The sequence below is a fragment of the Chiloscyllium punctatum genome, chromosome 18 (assembly GCF_047496795.1).
Source record: "Chiloscyllium punctatum isolate Juve2018m chromosome 18, sChiPun1.3, whole genome shotgun sequence".
NCBI classification, from domain to species: Eukaryota; Metazoa; Chordata; class Chondrichthyes; order Orectolobiformes; family Hemiscylliidae; genus Chiloscyllium; species Chiloscyllium punctatum.
This window is the reverse complement of record NC_092756.1, coordinates 21,685,679-21,691,678: the sequence shown is the minus strand read 5'-3', so window position 1 is coordinate 21,691,678 and position 6,000 is coordinate 21,685,679. Positions and strand designations below refer to the sequence as shown.

Sequence of the window (6,000 nt, the reverse complement as noted above, 5' to 3'; positions counted from 1 at the left end):
AGTTGAGGAATCCGTGGTGCACTGTGACACCAGCACATCAGCTTCTTCCCTGTCTTTGAACCGGGCCGCCTGCGCAAGGAATGCGAATGCGGTAATGCTTTTCGTGGAAGGATCAGAAGGCGGTAACTACACTCGCAAACAGAATGGCATATGATCAGAACCAGGTTGGAGAAAAACTTTACAATGTTTGCATAGTAATTAAATGGAACGGCATTGCATTGCACTACGAGAGAAGATTTGTTCAAGCAAACTCGAAGGCAGGTTTGCACATGGGAAAGCAAGCAAGAAAGCTCCGTTCATGTCGATGTCAAAGGCTGCAGTTGAAGAGCAAAGCAGTTTCTACCCAGTTTCGAACTGGGGACCTTTCGCGTGTAAGGCGAACGTGATGACCACTACACTACAGAAACAAGCGTCGGTCGCCGCCGCCGCAGCTCAGTGGCATCCAGCACTGAAAGTTGAAGCCATTCTAACTTTCACCTTTCTGTTTCCGTTAGCTCGTTGTTTCATGGGACTTGTTTAATTTTGGCGATGTGGTGAGCGTGGACGAGATACACCGAAGTGGATGTTTCCACGCGGTGTACCCCAATAACGTTGTGTTGCTTACACCTGCTTTAAAGAATTACGTTTTTGCGGAGCTTACCGTCGCAGCCTGTGGCAAAATCATTTAGTCTGTTCGACTGCTCACGGGAAAGGGAGCATTGTGAAACACTGCAGAAACGAACGATTCATGACTTTTGCTCCGACTGACCATACTCCGTGAAAGTTTCCCAGATTCTCAGCTGGAAGTTACCTCAGAAACCCTGTTAATTCGTAATGTATTGAGCGAATCGCAAAACAGAAAGCACTTAACACGGAACACAAACAAAACTGGAAAACCAAATGCATTTTCAGACACAGCGAGCATGAATGCTAAATGTGAGACAGTCCGGGGGCATGAGCCATAAAGTAATCACACAACTAAGAACAGGGCAATTCCAAACTACTCTTTCAAACATACTGGAGCCTGAGTGCACCACCACTTCCCAGACAATGCTGCAAAGAGACAAAGAAAGAACATAATAAGAATGGGCCATAAAAAGTGAATTTCACCAATCACAGTCTCGATTAGATTCCCTTTCCCTTCCGATGACTCCAGGACGGAAATGACTGAAGTGGGAGAAATTCAATAACATATGACATCGAAATACATTGGAACGATTTTCTCATTGGCCAGAAAACCAAATAACGACGAGTCGAGTCACCGTAGGACTCTGTTTCACAACAACGATGAAATAACAGTCTCCATTCGGTTCCAGTAAAAGCTCAACTTGCCTGGAACAGAAAGCAACAGTAGAGCTGCTGGCGACTTTCCGTGCGGGAAGCGAACACGATCACGACAGCACAGACACTTTGGAAAATTCGACACTTTTCCACACCGCAGTCCATTCCCCGGGAAGCAAACTCATTTTTCTTCTGTTTTAAACAGAAATAAGGCAGGGATTGAAGCAGCATTTAAAACAGCTGTTCCGCAGAAATGGCAGCGGTGGGATTCGAACCCACGCCTCTGTCGAGACAGGAGCCTTAACCCAGCGCCGTATACCACTCGGCCACACTACCAGCACGTCCACGACGCCATTTTCTTGCACTTCTAATTGTGTTCCTGCATAACAACAGATTCAAACTGACGTGAAAAGGGTTGAATGATCCCTCTCCGACTCGCACAGCTGCTGGGATGTGCCCGTCTACAATATCAATTTCTCAGCAGTTAACGATAGCCCATCAATCCAGACAAAAATCACTGGTAAACTGAGTCTATCTTCTCAGACTGGATTCAGCTACAAATGTATCTGTGAGTGCGTGAGAATATATGATCGGTTATGATTGGGTCAAATTACCATGAGCTACTTGACATTACTGCAATTTCGATTCTTGCTTTGCTAAATGATTTCACCCATTGCTCGAAACAGGACAACTTTCACGTTTACACGGAACATGAAACACACCGGACTACAGGGAAAATGCACAAAGCTGAGCAGGCCGTGTCCCAAATCATACCGTGCAGCATAGTTTCAGTCACTGTGTCTGTTTTGCAGAATAAGGTTCCCAAAGAATGTTCCACCCTAAAACCGGAGGTAGCATTACAATCCGAGAACGACAGATTACATTGTGAGGAAGGTCTGACCTCGGGGCCGGTTCGAGATGTCACTTTCCTTGCTTTTTACCTTAACCGTGCAATTTGCTGCAGAGATTATCACACCTGGACATGAGCCTCATCGATACCAAAAGAGTTGGAAACCTGTGTGTGAATCGATGAAAAAAAGCGACTCAATAAAGTTTAACAAGTTCCATGGTGCTTTTTAGAAATGCAGTTTCTGTTCACCTCAATCCAAAAGGCAGTTTCTGAACATAGTAACAGAAGTCAAAAGGTAATTACCTCACCCCACCCCCACTCCGGAAGAGGTGCTAACTGCCCTTGATTGCTTTTTGTTCACGATGTGAAGAGCTCTCACGCCTGAGTCACCGTCACGTCTCTGGTTGCTGAGTGAATCACAAAGAAGGACGTTCTCCAGAGCTGCAACTGCCTCACTTCCCCACTCGCCCTCCCCGTTTCCATTTTCCTGCTCGTCAGTGATTTAAAGAAAACCAAATGGATGCGATGTCATTCTGGAGCCTCTCTGTCGATTCCTCCGTTTCAGTTCCAACGTGGCTTAGATCTCGGGGCGCACCTTAATACTAGCGACGCTATGAAAGCACAGGTCCAGAGGTTCCTCTGAGAGTGGAATTTCTTTCATTGCTGTTGCTGATTGAATGAGCCACTAACGTGCGAACTGCTCCAAAACATGATTCAGGACCTCTGGTGCCAATTCTCGCGCGTTGAATAACGACAGACACCTTCCAAATGAGGTCTTTCAGATACGACTTTGGGATACATTTGATAGACAGTCTAGTTGAGGAATCCGTGGTGCGCTGTGACACCAGCACATCAGCTTCTTCCCTGTCTTTGAACCGGGCCGCCTGCGCAAGGAATGCGAATGCGGTAATGCTTTTCGTGGAAGGATCAGAAGGGGGTAACTACACTCTCAAACAGAATGGCATATGATAGGAAACAGGTTGGAGAAAAACTTTACAATGCTTTGCACAGTAATTAAATGGAATTGCATTGCATTGCATTGCACTACGAGAGAAGATTTGTTCAAGCAAACTCGAAGGCAGGTTTGCACATGGGAAAGCAAGCAAGAAAGAAAGCTCCGTTCTTGTCGATGACAAAGGCTGCAGTTGAAGAGCAAAGCAGTTCCTGCCCAGTTTCGAACTGAGAACTTTTCGCGTGCAAGGCGAACGTGATGACCACTACACTACAGAAACAAGCCTCGGTCGCCCCCGCTGCAGCTCAGTGGCATCCAGCACTGAAAATTGAAGTCATTCCACCTTTCACCTTTCTGTTTCCGTTAGCTCGTTGTTTAATGGGACTTGTTTAATTTTGGCGATGTGGTGAGCATGGACGAGATAAACCGAAGTGTCTGTTTCCACGCGGTATACCCCAATAACGTTGTGTTGCTTACACCTGCTTTCAAGAATTACGTTTTTGCGGAGCTTACCGTCGCAGTCTGTGGCAAAATCATTTAGTCTGTTCGACTGCTCACGGGAAAGGTAGCATTGTGAAACACTGCAGAAACGAACGACTTCCTTACTTTTGCTCCGACTGACCATACTCCGTGAAAGTTTCCCAGATTCTCAGTTGAGGATTTTTGCAGCTGGAAGTTACCTCGGAAACCCTGTTAATTCGTAATGTATTGAGCGAATCGCAAAACAGAAAGCACTTAACACGGAACACAAACAAAACTGGAAAACCAAATGCATTTTCAGACACAGCGAGCATGAATGCTAAATGTGAGACAGTCCGGGGGCATGAGCCATAAAGTAATCACACAACTAAGAACAGGGCAATTCCAAACTACTCTTTCAAACATACTGGAGCCTGAGTGCACCACCACTTCCCAGACAATGCTGCAAAGAGACAAAGAAAGAACATAATAAGAATGGGCCATAAAAAGTGAATTTCACCAATCACAGTCTCGATTAGATTACCTTTCCCTTCCGATGACTCCAGGACGGAAATGACTGAAGTGGGAGAAATTCAATAACATATGACATCGAAATACATTGGAACGATTTTCTCATTGGCCAGAAAACCAAATAACGACGAGTCGAGTCACCGTAGGACTCTGTTTCACAACAACGATGAAATAACAGTCTCCATTCGGTTCCAGTAAAAGCTCAACTTGCCTGGAACAGAAAGCAACAGTAGAGCTGCTGGCGATTTTCCGTGCAGGAAGCGAACACGATCACGACAGCACAGACACTTTGGAAAATTCGGCACTTTTCCACACCGCAGTCAATTCCCCGAGAAGCAAACACATTTTTCTTCTGTTTTAAACAGAAATGAGGCAGGGATTGAAGCAGCATTTAAACCCGCTGTTCCGTAGAAATGGCAGCGGTGGGATTCGAACCCACGCCTCTGTCGAGACAGGAGCCTTAACCCAGCGCCGTATACCACTCGGCCACACTACCAGCACGTCCACGACGCCATTTTCTTGCACTTCTAATTGTGTTCCTGCATAACAACAGATTCAAACTGACGTGAAAAGGGTTGAATGATCCCTCTCCGACTCGCACAGCTGCTGGGATGTGCCCGTCTACAATATCAATTTCTCAGCAGTTAACGATAGCCCATCAATCCAGACAAAAATCACTGGTAAACTGAGTCTATCTTCTCAGACTGGATTCAGCTACAAATGTATCTGTGAGTGCGTGAGAATATATGATCGGTTATGATTGGGTCAAATTACCATGAGCTACTTGACATTACTGCAATTTCGATTCTTGCTTTGCTAAATGATTTCACCCATTGCTCGAAACAGGACAACTTTCACGTTTACACGGAACATGAAACACACCGGACTACAGGGAAAATTCACAAAGCTGAGCAGGCCGTGTCCCAAATCATACCGTGCAGCATAGTTTCAGTCACTGTGTCTGTTTTGCAGAATAAGGTTCCCAAAGAATGTTCTACCCTAAAACCGGAGGTAGCATTACAATCCGAGAACGACAGATTACATTGTGAGGAAGGTCTGACCTCGGGGCCGGTTCGAGATGTCACTTTCCTTGCTTTTTACCTTAACCGTGCAATTTGCTGCAGAGATTATCACACCTGGACATGAGCCTCATCGATACCAAAAGAGTTGGAAACCTGTGTGTGAATCGATGAAAAAAAGCGACTCAATAAAATTTAACAAGTTCCATGGTGCTTTTTAGAAATGCAGTTTCTGTTCACCTCAATCCAAAAGGCAGTTTCTGAACATAGTAACAGAAGTCAAAAGGTAATTACCTCACCCCACCCCCATTCCGGAAGAGGTGCTAACTGCCCTTGATTGCTTTTTGTTCACGATGTGAAGAGCTCTCACGCCTGAGTCACCATCACGTCTCTGGTTGCTGAGTGAATCACAAAGAAGGACGTTCTCCAGAGCTGCAACTGCCTCACTTCCCCACTCGCCCTCCCCGTTTCCATTTTCCTGCTCGTCAGTGATTTAAAGAAAACCAAATGGATGCGATGTCATTCTGTCGCCTCTCTGTCGATTCCTCCGTTTCAGTTCCAACGTGGCTTAGAGCTCGGGGCGCACCTTAATACTAGCGACGCTATGAAAGCACAGGTCCAGAGGTTCCTCTGAGAGTGGAATTTCTTTCATTGCTGTTGCTGATTGAATGAGCCACTAACGTGCGAATTGCTCCAAAACATGATTCAGGACCTCTGGTGCCAATTCTCGCACGTTGAATAACGACAGACACCTTCCAAATGAGGTCTTTCAGAGACGACTTTGGGATACATTTGACAGACAGACTAGTTGAGGAATCCGTGGTGCACTGTGACACCAGCACATCAGCTTCTTCCCTGTCTTTGAACCGGGCCGCCTGCGCAAGGAATGCGAATGCGGTAATGCTTTTCGTGGAAGGATCAGAAGGGGG

The 6,000-nt window shown here is 46.0% G+C and overlaps 2 non-coding genes across 2 annotated transcripts; both read right to left on the bottom strand.

Annotated features, from left to right (window-relative positions):
- Nucleotides 1-334: 334 nt before the first annotated feature.
- Nucleotides 335-407, bottom strand: trnav-uac (transfer RNA valine (anticodon UAC)). The gene has a single exon. It is a non-coding gene; the product is annotated as a tRNA-Val (tRNA).
- Nucleotides 408-3,269: 2,862 nt separating this feature from the next.
- Nucleotides 3,270-3,342, bottom strand: trnaa-ugc (transfer RNA alanine (anticodon UGC)). Its single transcript has one exon. It is a non-coding gene; the product is annotated as a tRNA-Ala (tRNA).
- Between the last annotated feature and the right edge of the window lie 2,658 nt (nt 3,343-6,000).